The 20,666-nt window shown below is 33.1% G+C and overlaps 15 non-coding genes across 15 annotated transcripts; all 15 read left to right on the top strand.

The window, feature by feature from the left end:
- The first annotated feature begins 85 nt into the window (after positions 1 to 85).
- TRNAP-AGG (transfer RNA proline (anticodon AGG)) lies at positions 86 to 157 on the top strand. The gene has a single exon. It is a non-coding gene; the product is annotated as a tRNA-Pro (tRNA).
- A 1,217-nt stretch (positions 158 to 1,374) lies between these two features.
- Positions 1,375 to 1,446, top strand: TRNAP-AGG (transfer RNA proline (anticodon AGG)). The gene has a single exon. It is a non-coding gene; the product is annotated as a tRNA-Pro (tRNA).
- Positions 1,447 to 3,947: 2,501 nt separating this feature from the next.
- Positions 3,948 to 4,019, top strand: TRNAP-AGG (transfer RNA proline (anticodon AGG)). Its single transcript has one exon. It is a non-coding gene; the product is annotated as a tRNA-Pro (tRNA).
- A 1,217-nt stretch (positions 4,020 to 5,236) lies between these two features.
- TRNAP-AGG (transfer RNA proline (anticodon AGG)) lies at positions 5,237 to 5,308 on the top strand. Its single transcript has one exon. It is a non-coding gene; the product is annotated as a tRNA-Pro (tRNA).
- Positions 5,309 to 6,525: 1,217 nt separating this feature from the next.
- On the top strand, positions 6,526 to 6,597 carry TRNAP-AGG (transfer RNA proline (anticodon AGG)). Its single transcript has one exon. It is a non-coding gene; the product is annotated as a tRNA-Pro (tRNA).
- Positions 6,598 to 7,814: 1,217 nt separating this feature from the next.
- On the top strand, positions 7,815 to 7,886 carry TRNAP-AGG (transfer RNA proline (anticodon AGG)). Its single transcript has one exon. It is a non-coding gene; the product is annotated as a tRNA-Pro (tRNA).
- A 1,218-nt stretch (positions 7,887 to 9,104) lies between these two features.
- On the top strand, positions 9,105 to 9,176 carry TRNAP-AGG (transfer RNA proline (anticodon AGG)). Its single transcript has one exon. It is a non-coding gene; the product is annotated as a tRNA-Pro (tRNA).
- Positions 9,177 to 10,393: 1,217 nt separating this feature from the next.
- TRNAP-AGG (transfer RNA proline (anticodon AGG)) lies at positions 10,394 to 10,465 on the top strand. Its single transcript has one exon. It is a non-coding gene; the product is annotated as a tRNA-Pro (tRNA).
- A 1,217-nt stretch (positions 10,466 to 11,682) lies between these two features.
- TRNAP-AGG (transfer RNA proline (anticodon AGG)) lies at positions 11,683 to 11,754 on the top strand. The gene has a single exon. It is a non-coding gene; the product is annotated as a tRNA-Pro (tRNA).
- A 1,217-nt stretch (positions 11,755 to 12,971) lies between these two features.
- On the top strand, positions 12,972 to 13,043 carry TRNAP-AGG (transfer RNA proline (anticodon AGG)). Its single transcript has one exon. It is a non-coding gene; the product is annotated as a tRNA-Pro (tRNA).
- Positions 13,044 to 14,260: 1,217 nt separating this feature from the next.
- On the top strand, positions 14,261 to 14,332 carry TRNAP-AGG (transfer RNA proline (anticodon AGG)). The gene has a single exon. It is a non-coding gene; the product is annotated as a tRNA-Pro (tRNA).
- A 1,217-nt stretch (positions 14,333 to 15,549) lies between these two features.
- Positions 15,550 to 15,621, top strand: TRNAP-AGG (transfer RNA proline (anticodon AGG)). The gene has a single exon. It is a non-coding gene; the product is annotated as a tRNA-Pro (tRNA).
- A 1,217-nt stretch (positions 15,622 to 16,838) lies between these two features.
- TRNAP-AGG (transfer RNA proline (anticodon AGG)) lies at positions 16,839 to 16,910 on the top strand. Its single transcript has one exon. It is a non-coding gene; the product is annotated as a tRNA-Pro (tRNA).
- A 1,217-nt stretch (positions 16,911 to 18,127) lies between these two features.
- TRNAP-AGG (transfer RNA proline (anticodon AGG)) lies at positions 18,128 to 18,199 on the top strand. The gene has a single exon. It is a non-coding gene; the product is annotated as a tRNA-Pro (tRNA).
- A 1,217-nt stretch (positions 18,200 to 19,416) lies between these two features.
- TRNAP-AGG (transfer RNA proline (anticodon AGG)) lies at positions 19,417 to 19,488 on the top strand. The gene has a single exon. It is a non-coding gene; the product is annotated as a tRNA-Pro (tRNA).
- Positions 19,489 to 20,666: the final 1,178 nt, after the last annotated feature.

The raw sequence follows: 20,666 nt of genomic DNA, 5'->3' as shown, positions 1-20,666 counted from the left end.
ACATAAATGTATATGGTGTTTTAAAAACAAAAAGCTATTTTCTAAAAATCAATTGAATAATCCAAAGAAAAATCTTCAGGTAGGTGGCTCGTTGGTCTAGGGGTATGATTCTCGCTTAGGGTGCGAGAGGTCCCGGGTTCAAATCCCGGACGAGCCCAGATTTTCAGATTCTTTGAAATGGTTCTATTATCTTATAGTAGTCAATTTCCTGAGTGAATTTCAACTGAATGTTGTTTTTTCAAAACTCTCAAAATAGATTGTATTTACTAATTTGCACAATTGAATTTTGTTTTTTGTCAAACTGCTATAATTATTTGTAAGTACTTATCTGCACACAGCATGTGACATGTCTTGGGTTTTATCCATCAGAAAAACACTGCTGGGCATCATAAAACTTTGCACAGCAATTTTCAAGCAAGTATACTTAGAAAATTATTGACTATTAGGAAATATTTTATTTATGCTAATATTTCCTCCTTTTACACATTAGTGACTGCTTTAAAATAATATAATTTTCACATAAAATTGGTTAAGATATCAAATAAAACATGCTTACTTGATGATTCTATGATTTTCGTTTTGGGCGCGACAGGTCCCTGGTTCAATTCCCTGACGAGCCCTCTCTTTCTTTTTACGGTGCATCTCATGGTTTATATATATCTGATTTTCTCAATTGGCTAAGTCAATAGCATCAACTGAGTTTTGTTTTTGCCATACTCCCAATAGAATTTGTACATACTTATGAATCTTGCCTTCATCATTTTCCTATTGCCTTTCTTCTATTTATGCATGATTTACACATAGCTTTTTACAAGTCTTGGGTTTTATCGATCAGACAAGTCCAAACTCTGTCGCCATTTTTATATCTTGTCACTGCACTTTCCAAATAAGCACACATAGAAAACTATCAATAGAATCTTACGGAAACATTTTAGTTGTACTACAAATAAGTGCATACTTATTAAAATTTCAACCGTATTGTGGTATATCAGGAAAACTGCAGGTTCCCTTCTGTCTAGATAGCTTTGAATGTTTTAAAAGAATAGTCTCACTTTGAAACACAAAAAGTTCAAAAATGAAATTGCAAGGTTTTCTTTTGCCTTTCTTCTGTGTCTGGAAGCATGATTTGTACATTGCAAATGACAAGTCTTTAGCTTCGTCCATGAGAGAAGCCCAAACTCTGTAGGCACTCACAAATCTTGTCCCTGCACTTTTCCTATATGCATACCTTAGAAAACTATCAACTGGACCATAAGGAAATATTTTATTTATTCTACAAATTCATTTTTACATAAATGTATATGGTGTTTTAAAAACAAAAAGCTATTTTCTAAAAATCAATTGAAAAATCCAAAGAAAAATCTTCAGGTAGGTGGCTCGTTGGTCTAGGGGTATGATTCTCGCTTAGGGTGCGAGAGGTCCCGGGTTCAAATCCCGGACGAGCCCAGATTTTCAGATTCTTTGAAATGGTTCTATTATAGTAGTCAATTTCCTGAGTGAATTTCAACTGAATGTTGTTTTTTCAAAACTCTCAAAATAGATTGTATTTACTAATTTGCACAATTGAATTTTGTTTTTTGTCAAACTGCTATAATTATTTGTAAGTACTTATCTGCACACAGCATGTGACATGTCTTGGGGTTTATCCATCAGAAAAACACTGGTGGGCATCATAAAACTTTGCACAGCAATTTTCAAGCAAGTTTACTTAGAAAATTATTGACTATTAGGAAATATTTTATTTATGCTAATATTTCCTCCTTGTACACATTAGTGACTGCTTTAAAATAATATAATTTTCACATAAAATTGGTTAAGATATCAAATAAAACATGCTTACTTGATGATTCTATGATTTTCGTTTTGGGCGCGACAGGTCCCTGGTTCAATTCCCTGACGAGCCCTCTCTTTCTTTTTACGGTGCATCTCATGGTTTATATATATCTGATTTTCTCAATTGGCTTAGTCAATAGCATCAACTGAGTTTTGTTTTTGCCATACTCCCAATAGAATTTGTACATACTTATGAATCTTGCCTTCATCATTTTCCTATTGCCTTTCTTCTATTTATGCATGATTTACACATAGCTTTTTACAAGTCTTGGGTTTTATCGATCAGACAAGTCCAAACTCTGTCGCCATTTTTATATCTTGTCACTGCACTTTCCAAATAAGCACACATAGAAAACTATCAATAGAATCTTACGGAAACATTTCAGTTGTACTACAAATAAGAGCATACTTATTAAAATTTCAACCGTATTGTGGTATATCAGGAAAACTGCAGGTTCCCTTCTGTCTAGATAGCTTTGAATGTTTTAAAAGAATAGTCTCACTTTGAAACACAAAAATTTCAAAAATGAAATTGCAAGGTTTTCTTTTGCCTTTCTTCTGTGTCTGGAAGCATGATTTGTACATTGCAAATGACAAGTCTTTAGCTTCGTCCATGAGAGAAGCCCAAACTCTGTAGGCACTCACAAATCTTGTCCCTGCACTTTTCCTATATGCATACCTTAGAAAACTATCTACTGGACCATAAGGAAATATTTTATTTATTCTACAAATTCATTTTTACATAAATGTATATGGTGTTTTAAAAACAAAAAGCTATTTTCTTAAAATCAATTGAAAAATCCAAAGAAAAATTTTCAGATAGGTGGCCTGTTGGCCTAGGGGTATGATTCTTGCTTAGGTTGCAAGAGGTCCCGGGTTCAAATCCCAGACAAGCCCAAATTTTCAGATTCTTTGAAATGGTTCTATTATCTTATTGTAGTCATTTTCCTGAGTGAATTTCAACTGAATGTTGTTTTTTCAAAACTCTCAAAATAGATTGCATTTACTAATTTGCACAATTGAATTTTGTTTTTTGTGAAACTGCTATAATTATTTGTAAGTACTTATCTGCACACAGCATGTGACATGTCTTGGGTTTTATCCATCAGAAAAACACTGCTGGGCATCATAAAACTTTGCACAGCAATTTTCAAGCAAGTATACTTAGAAAATTATTGACTATTAGGAAATATTTTATTTATGCTAATATTTCCTCCTTGTACACATTAGTGACTGCTTTAAAATAATATAATTTTCACATAAAATTGGTTAAGATATCAAATAAAACATGCTTACTTGATGATTCTATGATTTTCGTTTTGGGCGCGACAGGTCCCTGGTTCAATTCCCTGACGAGCCCTCTCTTTCTTTTTACGGTGCATCTCATGGTTTATATATATCTGATTTTCTCAATTGGCTAAGTCAATAGCATCAACTGAGTTTTGTTTTTGCCATACTCCCAATAGAATTTGTACATACTTATGAATCTTGCCTTCATCATTTTCCTATTGCCTTTCTTCTATTTATGCATGATTTACACATAGCTTTTTACAAGTCTTGGGTTTTATCGATCAGACAAGTCCAAACTCTGTCGCCATTTTTATATCTTGTCACTGCACTTTCCAAATAAGCACACATAGAAAACTATCAATAGAATCTTACGGAAACATTTTAGTTGTACTACAAATAAGAGCATACTTATTAAAATTTCAACCGTATTGTGGTATATCAGGAAAACTGCAGGTTCCCTTCTGTCTAGATAGCTTTGAATGTTTTAAAAGAATAGTCTCACTTTGAAACACAAAAAGTTCAAAAATGAAATTGCAAGGTTTTCTTTTGCCTTTCTTCTGTGTCTGGAAGCATGATTTGTACATTGCAAATGACAAGTCTTTAGCTTCGTCCATGAGAGAAGCCCAAACTCTGTAGGCACTCAAAAATCTTGTCCCTGCACTTTTCCTATATGCATACCTTAGAAAACTATCAACTGGACCATAAGGAAATATTTTATTTATTCTACAAATTCATTTTTACATAAATGTATATGGTGTTTTAAAAACAAAAAGCTATTTTCTAAAAATCAATTGAAAAATCCAAAGAAAAATCTTCAGGTAGGTGGCTCCTTGGTCTAGGGGTATGATTCTCGCTTAGGGTGCGAGAGGTCCCGGGTTCAAATCCCGGACGAGCCCAGATTTTCAGATTCTTTGAAATGGTTCTATTATCTTATAGTAGTCAATTTCCTGAGTGAATTTCAACTGAATGTTGTTTTTTCAAAACTCTCAAAATAGATTGTATTTACTAATTTGCACAATTGAATTTTGTTTTTTGTCAAACTGCTATAATTATTTGTAAGTACTTATCTGCACACAGCATGTGACATGTCTTGGGTTTTATCCATCAGAAAAACACTGCTGGGCATCATAAAACTTTGCACAGCAATTTTCAAGCAAGTATACTTAGAAAATTATTGACTATTAGGAAATATTTTATTTATGCTAATATTTCCTCCTTGTACACATTAGTGACTGCTTTAAAATAATATAATTTTCACATAAAATTGGTTAAGATATCAAATAAAACATGCTTACTTGATGATTCTATGATTTTCGTTTTGGGCGCGACAGGTCCCTGGTTCAATTCCCTGACGAGCCCTCTCTTTCTTTTTACGGTGCATCTCATGGTTTATATATATATGATTTTCTCAATTGGCTAAGTCAATAGCATCAACTGAGTTTTGTTTTTGCCATACTCCCAATAGAATTTGTACATACTTATGAATCTTGCTTTCATCATTTTCCTATTGCCTTTCTTCTATTTATGCATGATTTACACATAGCTTTTTACAAGTCTTGGGTTTTATCGATCAGACAAGTCCAAACTCTGTCGCCATTTTTATATCTTGTCACTGCACTTTCCAAATAAGCACACATAGAAAACTATCAATAGAATCTTACGGAAACATTTTAGTTGTACTACAAATAAGAGCATACTTATTAAAATTTCAACCGTATTGTGGTATATCAGGAAAACTGCAGGTTCCCTTCTGTCTAGATAGCTTTGAATGTTTTAAAAGAATAGTCTCACTTTGAAACACAAAAAGTTCAAAAATGAAATTGCAAGGTTTTCTTTTGCCTTTCTTCTGTGTCTGGAAGCATGATTTGTACATTGCAAATGACAAGTCTTTAGCTTCGTCCATGAGAGAAGCCCAAACTCTGTAGGCACTCAAAAATCTTGTCCCTGCACTTTTCCTATATGCATACCTTAGAAAACTATCAACTGGACCATAAGGAAATATTTTATTTATTCTACAAATTCATTTTTACATAAATGTATATGGTGTTTTAAAAACAAAAAGCTATTTTCTAAAAATCAATTGAAAAATCCAAAGAAAAATCTTCAGGTAGGTGGCTCCTTGGTCTAGGGGTATGATTCTCGCTTAGGGTGCGAGAGGTCCCGGGTTCAAATCCCGGACGAGCCCAGATTTTCAGATTCTTTGAAATGGTTCTATTATCTTATAGTAGTCAATTTCCTGAGTGAATTTCAACTGAATGTTGTTTTTTCAAAACTCTCAAAATAGATTGTATTTACTAATTTGCACAATTGAATTTTGTTTTTTGTCAAACTGCTATAATTATTTGTAAGTACTTATCTGCACACAGCATGTGACATGTCTTGGGTTTTATCCATCAGAAAAACACTGCTGGGCATCATAAAACTTTGCACAGCAATTTTCAAGCAAGTATACTTAGAAAATTATTGACTATTAGGAAATATTTTATTTATGCTAATATTTCCTCCTTGTACACATTAGTGACTGCTTTAAAATAATATAATTTTCACATAAAATTGGTTAAGATATCAAATAAAACATGCTTACTTGATGATTCTATGATTTTCGTTTTGGGCGCGACAGGTCCCTGGTTCAATTCCCTGACGAGCCCTCTCTTTCTTTTTACGGTGCATCTCATGGTTTATATATATATGATTTTCTCAATTGGCTAAGTCAATAGCATCAACTGAGTTTTGTTTTTGCCATACTCCCAATAGAATTTGTACATACTTATGAATCTTGCCTTCATCATTTTCCTATTGCCTTTCTTCTATTTATGCATGATTTACACATAGCTTTTTACAAGTCTTGGGTTTTATCGATCAGACAAGTCCAAACTCTGTCGCCATTTTTATATCTTGTCACTGCACTTTCCAAATAAGCACACATAGAAAACTATCAATAGAATCTTACGGAAACATTTTAGTTGTACTACAAATAAGAGCATACTTATTAAAATTTCAACCGTATTGTGGTATATCAGGAAAACTGCAGGTTCCCTTCTGTCTAGATAGCTTTGAATGTTTTAAAAGAATAGTCTCACTTTGAAACACAAAAAGTTCAAAAATGAAATTGCAAGGTTTTCTTTTGCCTTTCTTCTGTGTCTGGAAGCATGATTTGTACATTGCAAATGACAAGTCTTTAGCTTCGTCCATGAGAGAAGCCCAAACTCTGTAGGCACTCACAAATCTTGTCCCTGCACTTTTCCTATATGCATACCTTAGAAAACTATCAACTGGACCATAAGGAAATATTTTATTTATTCTACAAATTCATTTTTACATAAATGTATATGGTGTTTTAAAAACAAAAAGCTATTTTCTAAAAATCAATTGAATAATCCAAAGAAAAATCTTCAGGTAGGTGGCTCGTTGGTCTAGGGGTATGATTCTCGCTTAGGGTGCGAGAGGTCCCGGGTTCAAATCCCGGACGAGCCCAGATTTTCAGATTCTTTGAAATGGTTCTATTATCTTATAGTAGTCAATTTCCTGAGTGAATTTCAACTGAATGTTGTTTTTTCAAAACTCTCAAAATAGATTGTATTTACTAATTTGCACAATTGAATTTTGTTTTTTGTCAAACTGCTATAATTATTTGTAAGTACTTATCTGCACACAGCATGTGACATGTCTTGGGGTTTATCCATCAGAAAAACACTGGTGGGCATCATAAAACTTTGCACAGCAATTTTCAAGCAAGTTTAATTAGAAAATGATTGACTATTAGGAAATATTTTATTTATGCTAATATTTCCTCCTTGTACACATTAGTGACTGCTTTAAAATAATATAATTTTCACATAAAATTGGTTAAGATATCAAATAAAACATGCTTACTTGATGATTCTATGATTTTCGTTTTGGGCGCTACAGGTCCCTGGTTCAATTCCCTGACGAGCTCTCTCTTTCTTTTTACTGTGCATCTCATGGTTTATATATATCTGATTTTCTCAATTGGCTAAGTCAATAGCATCAACTGAGTTTTGTTTTTGCCATACTCCCAATAGAATTTGTACATACTTATGAATCTTGCCTTCATCATTTTCCTATTGCCTTTCTTCTATTTATGCATGATTTACACATAGCTTTTTACAAGTCTTGGGTTTTATCGATCAGACAAGTCCAAACTCTGTCGCCATTTTTATATCTTGTCACTGCACTTTCCAAATAAGCACACATAGAAAACTATCAATAGAATCTTACGGAAACATTTTAGTTGTACTACAAATAAGAGCATACTTATTAAAATTTCAACCGTATTGTGGTATATCAGGAAAACTGCAGGTTCCCTTCTGTCTAGATAGCTTTGAATGTTTTAAAAGAATAGTCTCACTTTGAAACACAAAAAGTTCAAAAATGAAATTGCAAGATTTTCTTTTGCCTTTCTTCTGTGTCTGGAAGCATGATTTGTACATTGCAAATGACAAGTCTTTAGCTTCGTCCATGAGAGAAGCCCAAACTCTGTAGGCACTCACAAATCTTGTCCCTGCACTTTTCCTATATGCATACCTTAGAAAACTATCAACTGGACCATAAGGAAATATTTTATTTATTCTACAAATTCATTTTTACATAAATGTATATGGTGTTTTAAAAACAAAAAGCTATTTTCTAAAAATCAATTGAAAAATCCAAAGAAAAATCTTCAGGTAGGTGGCTCGTTGGTCTAGGGGTATGATTCTCGCTTAGGGTGCGAGAGGTCCTGGGTTCAAATCCTGGACGAGCCCAGATTTTCAGATTCTTTGAAATGGTTCTATTATCTTATAGTAGTCAATTTCCTGAGTGAATTTCAACTGAATGTTGTTTTTTCAAAACTCTCAAAATAGATTGTATTTACTAATTTGCACAATTGAATTTTGTTTTTTTGTCAAACTGCTATAATTATTTGTAAGTACTTATCTGCACACAGCATGTGACATGTCTTGGGGTTTATCCATCAGAAAAACACTGGTGGGCATCATAAAACTTTGCACACCAATTTTCAAGCAAGTTTACTTAGAAAATTATTGACTATTAGGAAATATTTTATTTATGCTAATATTTCCTCCTTGTACACATTAGTGACTGCTTTAAAATAATATAATTTTCACATAAAATTGGTTAAGATATCAAATAAAACATGCTTACTTGATGATTCTATGATTTTCGTTTTGGGCGCGACAGGTCCCTGGTTCAATTCCCTGACGAGCCCTCTCTTTCTTTTTACGGTGCATCTCATGGTTTATATATATCTGATTTTCTCAATTGGCTAAGTCAATAGCATCAACTGAGTTTTGTTTTTGCCATACTCCCAATAGAATTTGTACATACTTATGAATCTTGCCTTCATCATTTTCCTATTGCCTTTCTTCTATTTATGCATGATTTACACATAGCTTTTTACAAGTCTTGGGTTTTATCGATCAGACAAGTCCAAACTCTGTCGCCATTTTTATATCTTGTCACTGCACTTTCCAAATAAGCACACATAGAAAACTATCAATAGAATCTTACGGAAACATTTTAGTTGTACTACAAATAAGTGCATACTTATTAAAATTTCAACCGTATTGTGGTATATCAGGAAAACTGCAGGTTCCCTTCTGTCTAGATAGCTTTGAATGTTTTAAAAGAATAGTCTCACTTTGAAACACAAAAAGTTCAAAAATGAAATTGCAAGGTTTTCTTTTGCCTTTCTTCTGTGTCTGGAAGCATGATTTGTACATTGCAAATGACAAGTCTTTAGCTTCGTCCATGAGAGAAGCCCAAACTCTGTAGGCACTCACAAATCTTGTCCCTGCACTTTTCCTATATGCATACCTTAGAAAACTATTAACTGGACCATAAGGAAATATTTTATTTATTCTACAAATTCATTTTTACATAAATGTATATGGTGTTTTAAAAACAAAAAGCTATTTTCTAAAAATCAATTGAAAAATCCAAAGAAAAAACTTCAGGTAGGTGGCTCGTTGGTCTAGGGGTATGATTCTCGCTTAGGGTGCGAGAGGTCCCGGGTTCAAATCCCGGACGAGCCCAGATTTTCAGATTCTTTGAAATGGTTCTATTATCTTATAGTAGTCAATTTCCTGAGTGAATTTCAACTGAATGTTGTTTTTTCAAAACTCTCAAAATAGATTGTATTTACTAATTTGCACAATTGAATTTTGTTTTTTGTCAAACTGCTATAATTATTTGTAAGTACTTATCTGCACACAGCATGTGACATGTCTTGGGGTTTATCCATCAGAAAAACACTGGTGGGCATCATAAAACTTTGCACAGCAATTTTCAAGCAAGTTTACTTAGAAAATTATTGACTATTAGGAAATATTTTATTTATGCTAATATTTCCTCCTTGTACACATTAGTGACTGCTTTAAAATAATATAATTTTCACATAAAATTGGTTAAGATATCAAATAAAACATGCTTACTTGATGATTCTATGATTTTCGTTTTGGGCGCGACAGGTCCCTGGTTCAATTCCCTGACGAGCCCTCTCTTTCTTTTTACTGTGCATCTCATGGTTTATATATATCTGATTTTCTCAATTGGCTAAGTCAATAGCATCAACTGAGTTTTGTTTTTGCCATACTCCCAATAGAATTTGTACATACTTATGAATCTTGCCTTCATCATTTTCCTATTGCCTTTCTTCTATTTATGCATGATTTACACATAGCTTTTTACAAGTCTTGGGTTTTATCGATCAGACAAGTCCAAACTCTGTCGCCATTTTTATATCTTGTCACTGCACTTTCCAAATAAGCACACATAGAAAACTATCAATAGAATCTTACGGAAACATTTTAGTTGTACTACAAATAAGTGCATACTTATTAAAATTTCAACCGTATTGTGGTATATCAGGAAAACTGCAGGTTCCCTTCTGTCTAGATAGCTTTGAATGTTTTAAAAGAATAGTCTCACTTTGAAACACAAAAAGTTCAAAAATGAAATTGCAAGGTTTTCTTTTGCCTTTCTTCTGTGTCTGGAAGCATGATTTGTACATTGCAAATGACAAGTCTTTAGCTTCGTCCATGAGAGAAGCCCAAACTCTGTAGGCACTCACAAATCTTGTCCCTGCACTTTTCCTATATGCATACCTTAGAAAACTATCAACTGGACCATAAGGAAATATTTTATTTATTCTACAAATTCATTTTTACATAAATGTATATGGTGTTTTAAAAACAAAAAGCTATTTTCTAAAAATCAATTGAAAAATCCAAAGAAAAATCTTCAGGTAGGTGGCTCGTTGGTCTAGGGGTATGATTCTCGCTTAGGGTGCGAGAGGTCCCGGGTTCAAATCCCGTACGAGCCCAGATTTTCAGATTCTTTGAAATGGTTCTATTATCTTATAGTAGTCAATTTCCTGAGTGAATTTCAACTGAATGTTGTTTTTTCAAAACTCTCAAAATAGATTGTATTTACTAATTTGCACAATTGAATTTTGTTTTTTGTCAAACTGCTATAATTATTTGTAAGTACTTATCTGCACACAGCATGTGACATGTCTTGGGGTTTATCCATCAGAAAAACACTGGTGGGCATCATAAAACTTTGCACACCAATTTTCAAGCAAGTTTACTTAGAAAATTATTGACTATTAGGAAATATTTTATTTATGCTAATATTTCCTCCTTGTACACATTAGTGACTGCTTTAAAATAATATAATTTTCACATAAAATTGGTTAAGATATCAAATAAAACATGCTTACTTGATGATTCTATGATTTTCGTTTTGGGCGCGACAGGTCCCTGGTTCAATTCCCTGACGAGCCCTCTCTTTCTTTTTACGGTGCATCTCATGGTTTATATATATCTGATTTTCTCAATTGGCTAAGTCAATAGCATCAACTGAGTTTTGTTTTTGCCATACTCCCAATAGAATTTGTACATACTTATGAATCTTGCCTTCATCATTTTCCTATTGCCTTTCTTCTATTTATGCATGATTTACACATAGCTTTTTACAAGTCTTGGGTTTTATCGATCAGACAAGTCCAAACTCTGTCGCCATTTTTATATCTTGTCACTGCACTTTCCAAATAAGCACACATAGAAAACTATCAATAGAATCTTACGGAAACATTTTAGTTGTACTACAAATAAGTGCATACTTATTAAAATTTCAACCGTATTGTGGTATATCAGGAAAACTGCAGGTTCCCTTCTGTCTAGATAGCTTTGAATGTTTTAAAAGAATAGTCTCACTTTGAAACACAAAAAGTTCAAAAATGAAATTGCAAGGTTTTCTTTTGCCTTTCTTCTGTGTCTGGAAGCATGATTTGTACATTGCAAATGACAAGTCTTTAGCTTCGTCCATGAGAGAAGCCCAAACTCTGTAGGCACTCACAAATCTTGTCCCTGCACTTTTCCTATATGCATACCTTAGAAAACTATTAACTGGACCATAAGGAAATATTTTATTTATTCTACAAATTCATTTTTACATAAATGTATATGGTGTTTTAAAAACAAAAAGCTATTTTCTAAAAATCAATTGAAAAATCCAAAGAAAAAACTTCAGGTAGGTGGCTCGTTGGTCTAGGGGTATGATTCTCGCTTAGGGTGCGAGAGGTCCCGGGTTCAAATCCCGGACGAGCCCAGATTTTCAGATTCTTTGAAATGGTTCTATTATCTTATAGTAGTCAATTTCCTGAGTGAATTTCAACTGAATGTTGTTTTTTCAAAACTCTCAAAATAGATTGTATTTACTAATTTGCACAATTGAATTTTGTTTTTTGTCAAACTGCTATAATTATTTGTAAGTACTTATCTGCACACAGCATGTGACATGTCTTGGGGTTTATCCATCAGAAAAACACTGGTGGGCATCATAAAACTTTGCACAGCAATTTTCAAGCAAGTTTACTTAGAAAATTATTGACTATTAGGAAATATTTTATTTATGCTAATATTTCCTCCTTGTACACATTAGTGACTGCTTTAAAATAATATAATTTTCACATAAAATTGGTTAAGATATCAAATAAAACATGCTTACTTGATGATTCTATGATTTTCGTTTTGGGCGTGACAGGTCCCTGGTTCAATGCCCTGACGAGCCCTCTCTTTCTTTTTACTGTGCATCTCATGGTTTATATATATCTGATTTTCTCAATTGGCTAAGTCAATAGCATCAACTGAGTTTTGTTTTTGCCATACTCCCAATAGAATTTGTACATACTTATGAATCTTGCCTTCATCATTTTCCTATTGCCTTTCTTCTATTTATGCATGATTTACACATAGCTTTTTACAAGTCTTGGGTTTTATCGATCAGACAAGTCCAAACTCTGTCGCCATTTTTATATCTTGTCACTGCACTTTCCAAATAAGCACACATAGAAAACTATCAATAGAATCTTACGGAAACATTTTAGTTGTACTACAAATAAGTGCATACTTATTAAAATTTCAACGGTATTGTGGTATATCAGGAAAACTGCAGGTTCCCTTCTGTCTAGATAGCTTTGAATGTTTTAAAAGAATAGTCTCACTTTGAAACACAAAAAGTTCAAAAATGAAATTGCAAGGTTTTCTTTTGCCTTTCTTCTGTGTCTGGAAGCATGATTTGTACATTGCAAATGACAAGTCTTTAGCTTCGTCCATGAGAGAAGCCCAAACTCTGTAGGCACTCACAAATCTTGTCCCTGCACTTTTCCTATATGCATACCTTAGAAAACTATTAACTGGACCATAAGGAAATATTTTATTTATTCTACAAATTCATTTTTACATAAATGTATATGGTGTTTTAAAAACAAAAAGCTATTTTCTAAAAATCAATTGAAAAATCCAAAGAAAAAACTTCAGGTAGGTGGCTCGTTGGTCTAGGGGTATGATTCTCGCTTAGGGTGCGAGAGGTCCCGGGTTCAAATCCCTGACGAGCCCAGATTTTCAGATTCTTTGAAATGGTTCTATTATCTTATAGTAGTCAATTTCCTGAGTGAATTTCAACTGAATGTTTTTTTTTCAAAACTCTCAAAATAGATTGTATTTACTAATTTGCACAATTGAATTTTGTTTTTTGTCAAACTGCTATAATTATTTGTAAGTACTTATCTGCACACAGCATGTGACATGTCTTGGGGTTTATCCATCAGAAAAACACTGGTGGGCATCATAAAACTTTGCACAGCAATTTTCAAGCAAGTTTACTTAGAAAATTATTGACTATTAGGAAATATTTTATTTATGCTAATATTTCCTCCTTGTACACATTAGTGACTGCTTTAAAATAATATAATTTTCACATAAAATTGGTTAAGATATCAAATAAAACATGCTTACTTGATGATTCTATGATTTTCGTTTTGGGCGCGACAGGTCCCTGGTTCAATGCCCTGACGAGCCCTCTCTTTCTTTTTACTGTGCATCTCATGGTTTATATATATCTGATTTTCTCAATTGGCTAAGTCAATAGCATCAACTGAGTTTTGTTTTTGCCATACTCCCAATAGAATTTGTACATACTTATGAATCTTGCCTTCATCATTTTCCTATTGCCTTTCTTCTATTTATGCATGATTTACACATAGCTTTTTACAAGTCTTGGGTTTTATCGATCAGACAAGTCCAAACTCTGTCGCCATTTTTATATCTTGTCACTGCACTTTCCAAATAAGCACACATAGAAAACTATCAATAGAATCTTACGGAAACATTTTAGTTGTACTACAAATAAGAGCATACTTATTAAAATTTCAACCGTATTGTGGTATATCAGGAAAACTGCAGGTTCCCTTCTGTCTAGATAGCTTTGAATGTTTTAAAAGAATAGTCTCACTTTGAAACACAAAAAGTTCAAAAATGAAATTGCAAGATTTTCTTTTGCCTTTCTTCTGTGTCTGGAAGCATGATTTGTACATTGCAAATGACAAGTCTTTAGCTTCGTCCATGAGAGAAGCCCAAACTCTGTAGGCACTCACAAATCTTGTCCCTGCACTTTTCCTATATGCATACCTTAGAAAACTATCAACTGGACCATAAGGAAATATTTTATTTATTCTACAAATTCATTTTTACATAAATGTATATGGTGTTTTAAAAACAAAAAGCTATTTTCTAAAAATCAATTGAAAAATCCAAAGAAAAATCTTCAGGTAGGTGGCTCGTTGGTCTAGGGGTATGATTCTCGCTTAGGGTGCGAGAGGTCCTGGGTTCAAATCCCGGACGAGCCCAGATTTTCAGATTCTTTGAAATGGTTCTATTATCTTATAGTAGTCAATTTCCTGAGTGAATTTCAACTGAATGTTGTTTTTTCAAAACTCTCAAAATAGATTGTATTTACTAATTTGCACAATTGAATTTTGTTTTTTGTCAAACTGCTATAATTATTTGTAAGTACTTATCTGCACACAGCATGTGACATGTCTTGGGGTTTATCCATCAGAAAAACACTGGTGGGCATCATAAAACTTTGCACAGCAATTTTCAAGCAAGTTTACTTAGAAAATTATTGACTATTAGGAAATATTTTATTTATGCTAATATTTCCTCCTTGTACACATTAGTGACTGCTTTAAAATAATATAATTTTCACATAAAATTGGTTAAGATATCAAATAAAACATGCTTACTTGATGATTCTATGATTTTCGTTTTGGGCGCGACAGGTCCCTGGTTCAATTCCCTGACGAGCCCTCTCTTTCTTTTTACGGTGCATCTCATGGTTTATATATATCTGATTTTCTCAATTGGCTAAGTCAATAGCATCAACTGAGTTTTGTTTTTGCCATACTCCCAATAGAATTTGTACATACTTATGAATCTTGCCTTCATCATTTTCCTATTGCCTTTCTTCTATTTATGCATGATTTACACATAGCTTTTTACAAGTCTTGGGTTTTATCGATCAGACAAGTCCAAACTCTGTCGCCATTTTTATATCTTGTCACTGCACTTTCCAAATAAGCACACATAGAAAACTATCAATAGAATCTTACGGAAACATTTTAGTTGTACTACAAATAAGTGCATACTTATTAAAATTTCAACCGTATTGTGGTATATCAGGAAAACTGCAGGTTCCCTTCTGTCTAGATAGCTTTGAATGTTTTAAAAGAATAGTCTCACTTTGAAACACAAAAAGTTCAAAAATGAAATTGCAAGGTTTTCTTTTGCCTTTCTTCTGTGTCTGGAAGCATGATTTGTACATTGCAAATGACAAGTCTTTAGCTTCGTCCATGAGAGAAGCCCAAACTCTGTAGGCACTCACAAATCTTGTCCCTGCACTTTTCCTATATGCATAACTTAGAAAACTATCAACTGGACCATAAGGAAATATTTTATTTATTCTACAAATTCATTTTTACATAAATGTATATGGTGTTTTAAAAACAAAAAGCTATTTTCTAAAAATCAATTGAAAAATCCAAAGAAAAATCTTCAGGTAGGTGGCTTGTTGGTCTAGGGGTATGATTCTCGCTTAGGGTGCGAGAGGTCCCGGGTTCAAATCCCGGACGAGCCCAGATTTTCAGATTCTTTGAAATGGTTCTATTATCTTATAGTAGTCAATTTCCTGAGTGAATTTCAACTGAATGTTTTTTTTTCAAAACTCTCAAAATAGATTGTATTTACTAATTTGCACAATTGAATTTTGTTTTTTGTCAAACTGCTATAATTATTTGTAAGTACTTATCTGCACACAGCATGTGACATGTCTTGGGGTTTATCCATCAGAAAAACACTGGTGGGCATCATAAAACTTTGCACACCAATTTTCAAGCAAGTTTACTTAGAAAATTATTGACTATTAGGAAATATTTTATTTATGCTAATATTTCCTCCTTGTACACATTAGTGACTGCTTTAAAATAATATAATTTTCACATAAAATTGGTTAAGATATCAAATAAAACATGCTTACTTGATGATTCTATGATTTTCGTTTTGGGCGCGACAGGTCCCTGGTTCAATTCCCTGACGAGCCCTCTCTTTCTTTTTACGGTGCATCTCATGGTTTATATATATCTGATTTTCTCAATTGGCTAAGTCAATAGCATCAACTGAGTTTTGTTTTTGCCATACTCCCAATAGAATTTGTACATACTTATGAATCTTGCCTTCATCATTTTCCTATTGCCTTTCTTCTATTTATGCATGATTTACACATAGCTTTTTACAAGTCTTGGGTTTTATCGATCAGACAAGTCCAAACTCTGTCGCCATTTTTATATCTTGTCACTGCACTTTCCAAATAAGCACACATAGAAAACTATCAATAGAATCTTACGGAAACATTTTAGTTGTACTACAAATAAGAGCATACTTATTAAAATTTCAACCGTATTGTGGTATATCAGGAAAACTGCAGGTTCCCTTCTGTCTAGATAGCTTTGAATGTTTTAAAAGAATAGTCTCACTTTGAAACACAAAAAGTTCAAAAATGAAATTGCAAGGTTTTCTTTTGCCTTTCTTCTGTGTCTGGAAGCATGATTTGTACATTGCAAATGACAAGTCTTTAGCTTCGTCCATGAGAGAAGCCCAAACTCTGTAGGCACTCACAAATCTTGTCCCTGCACTTTTCCTATATGCATAACTTAGAAAACTATCAACTGGACCATAAGGAAATATTTTATTTATTCTACAAATTCATTTTTACATAAATGTATATGGTGTTTTAAAAACAAAAAGCTATTTTCTAAAAATCAATTGAAAAATCCAAAGAAAAATCTTCAGGTAGGTGGCTTGTTGGTCTAGGGGTATGATTCTCGCTTAGGGTGCGAGAGGTCCCGGGTTCAAATCCCGGACGAGCCCAGATTTTCAGATTCTTTGAAATGGTTCTATTATCTTATAGTAGTCAATTTCCTGAGTGAATTTCAACTGAATGTTTTTTTTTCAAAACTCTCAAAATAGATTGTATTTACTAATTTGCACAATTGAATTTTGTTTTTTGTCAAACTGCTATAATTATTTGTAAGTACTTATCTGCACACAGCATGTGACATGTCTTGGGGTTTATCCATCAGAAAAACACTGGTGGGCATCATAAAACTTTGCACACCAATTTTCAAGCAAGTTTACTTAGAAAATTATTGACTATTAGGAAATATTTTATTTATGCTAATATTTCCTCCTTGTACACATTAGTGACTGCTTTAAAATAATATAATTTTCACATAAAATTGGTTAAGATATCAAATAAAACATGCTTACTTGATGATTCTATGATTTTCGTTTTGGGCGCGACAGGTCCCTGGTTCAATTCCCTGACGAGCCCTCTCTTTCTTTTTACGGTGCATCTCATGGTTTATATATATCTGATTTTCTCAATTGGCTAAGTCAATAGCATCAACTGAGTTTTGTTTTTGCCATACTCCCAATAGAATTTGTACATACTTATGAATCTTGCCTTCATCATTTTCCTATTGCCTTTCTTCTATTTATGCATGATTTACACATAGCTTTTTACAAGTCTTGGGTTTTATCGATCAGACAAGTCCAAACTCTGTCGCCATTTTTATATCTTGTCACTGCACTTTCCAAATAAGCACACATAGAAAACTATCAATAGAATCTTACGGAAACATTTTAGTTGTACTACAAATAAGTGCATACTTATTAAAATTTCAACCGTATTGTGGTATATCAGGAAAACTGCAGGTTCCCTTCTGTCTAGATAGCTTTGAATGTTTTAAAAGAATAGTCTCACTTTGAAACACAAAAAGTTCAAAAATGAAATTGCAAGGTTTTCTTTTGCCTTTCTTCTGTGTCTGGAAGCATGATTTGTACATTGCAAATGACAAGTCTTTAGCTTCGTCCATGAGAGAAGCCCAAACTCTGTAGGCACTCACAAATCTTGTCCCTGCACTTTTCCTATATGCATACCTTAGAAAACTATTAACTGGACCATAAGGAAATATTTTATTTATTCTACAAATTCATTTTTACATAAATGTATATGGTGTTTTAAAAACAAAAAGCTATTTTCTAAAAATCAATTGAAAAATCCAAAGAAAAAACTTCAGGTAGGTGGCTCGTTGGTCTAGGGGTATGATTCTCGCTTAGGGTGCGAGAGGTCCCGGGTTCAAATCCCGGACGAGCCCAGATTTTCAGATTCTTTGAAATGGTTCTATTATCTTATAGTAGTCAATTTCCTGAGTGAATTTCAACTGAATGTTTTTTTTTCAAAACTCTCAAAATAGATTGTATTTACTAATTTGCACAATTGAATTTTGTTTTTTGTCAAACTGCTATAATTATTTGTAAGTACTTATCTGCACACAGCATGTGACATGTCTTGGGGTTTATCCATCAGAAAAACACTGGTGGGCATCATAAAACTTTGCACACCAATTTTCAAGCAAGTTTACTTAGAAAATTATTGACTATTAGGAAATATTTTATTTATGCTAATATTTCCTCCTTGTACACATTAGTGACTGCTTTAAAATAATATAATTTTCACATAAAATTGGTTAAGATATCAAATAAAACATGCTTACTTGATGATTCTATGATTTTCGTTTTGGGCGCGACAGGTCCCTGGTTCAATTCCCTGACGAGCCCTCTCTTTCTTTTTACGGTGCATCTCATGGTTTATATATATCTGATTTTCTCAATTGGCTAAGTCAATAGCATCAACTGAGTTTTGTTTTTGCCATACTCCCAATAGAATTTGTACATACTTATGAATCTTGCCTTCATCATTTTCCTATTGCCTTTCTTCTATTTATGCATGATTTACACATAGCTTTTTACAAGTCTTGGGTTTTATCGATCAGACAAGTCCAAACTCTGTCGCCATTTTTATATCTTGTCACTGCACTTTCCAAATAAGCACACATAGAAAACTATCAATAGAATCTTACGGAAACATTTTAGTTGTACTACAAATAAGTGCATACTTATTAAAATTTCAACCGTATTGTGGTATATCAGGAAAACTGCAGGTTCCCTTCTGTCTAGATAGCTTTGAATGTTTTAAAAGAATAGTCTCACTTTGAAACACAAAAAGTTCAAAAATGAAATTGCAAGGTTTTCTTTTGCCTTTCTTCTGTGTCTGGAAGCATGATTTGTACATTGCAAATGACAAGTCTTTAGCTTCGTCCATGAGAGAAGCCCAAACTCTGTAGGCACTCACAAATCTTGTCCCTGCACTTTTCCTATATGCATACCTTAGAAAACTATTAACTGGACCATAAGGAAATATTTTATTTATTCTACAAATTCATTTTTACATAAATGTATATGGTGTTTTAAAAACAAAAAGCTATTTTCTAAAAATCAATTGAAAAATCCAAAGAAAAAACTTCAGGTAGGTGGCTCGTTGGTCTAGGGGTATGATTCTCGCTTAGGGTGCGAGAGGTCCCGGGTTCAAATCCCGGACGAGCCCAGATTTTCAGATTCTTTGAAATGGTTCTATTATCTTATAGTAGTCAATTTCCTGAGTGAATTTCAACTGAATGTTGTTTTTTCAAAACTCTCAAAATAGATTGTATTTACTAATTTGCACAATTGAATTTTGTTTTTTGTCAAACTGCTATAATTATTTGTAAGTACTTATCTGCACACAGCATGTGACATGTCTTGGGGTTTATCCATCAGAAAAACACTGGTGGGCATCATAAAACTTTGCACAGCAATTTTCAAGCAAGTTTACTTAGAAAATTATTGACTATTAGGAAATATTTTATTTATGCTAATATTTCCTCCTTGTACACATTAGTGACTGCTTTAAAATAATATAATTTTCACATAAAATTGGTTAAGATATCAAATAAAACATGCTTACTTGATGATTCTATGATTTTCGTTTTGGGCGCGACAGGTCCCTGGTTCAATTCCCTGACGAGCCCTCTCTTTCTTTTTACGGTGCATCTCATGGTTTATATATATCTGATTTTCTCAATTGGCTAAGTCAATAGCATCAACTGAGTTTTGTTTTTGCCATACTCCCAATAGAATTTGTACATACTTATGAATCTTGCCTTCATCATTTTCCTATTGCCTTTCTTCTATTTATGCATGATTTACACATAGCTTTTTACAAGTCTTGGGTTTTATCGATCAGACAAGTCCAAACTCTGTCGCCATTTTTATATCTTGTCACTGCACTTTCCAAATAAGCACACATAGAAAACTATCAATAGAATCTTACGGAAACATTTTAGTTGTACTACAAATAAGTGCATACTTATTAAAATTTCAACCGTATTGTGGTATATCAGGAAAACTGCAGGTTCCCTTCTGTCTAGATAGCTTTGAATGTTTTAAAAGAATAGTCTCACTTTGAAACACAAAAAGTTCAAAAATGAAATTGCAAGGTTTTCTTTTGCCTTTCTTCTGTGTCTGGAAGCATGATTTGTACATTGCAAATGACAAGTCTTTAGCTTCGTCCATGAGAGAAGCCCAAACTCTGTAGGCACTCACAAATCTTGTCCCTGCACTTTTCCTATATGCATACCTTAGAAAACTATTAACTGGACCATAAGGAAATATTTTATTTATTCTACAAATTCATTTTTACATAAATGTATATGGTGTTTTAAAAACAAAAAGCTATTTTCTAAA

Source organism: Taudactylus pleione, unplaced genomic scaffold, assembly GCF_031769625.1.
Source record: "Taudactylus pleione unplaced genomic scaffold, aTauple2 ptg000317l, whole genome shotgun sequence".
In the NCBI taxonomy this organism is placed as follows: Eukaryota; Metazoa; Chordata; class Amphibia; order Anura; family Myobatrachidae; genus Taudactylus; species Taudactylus pleione.
This window is presented reverse-complemented; position numbering and strand designations above follow the sequence as displayed.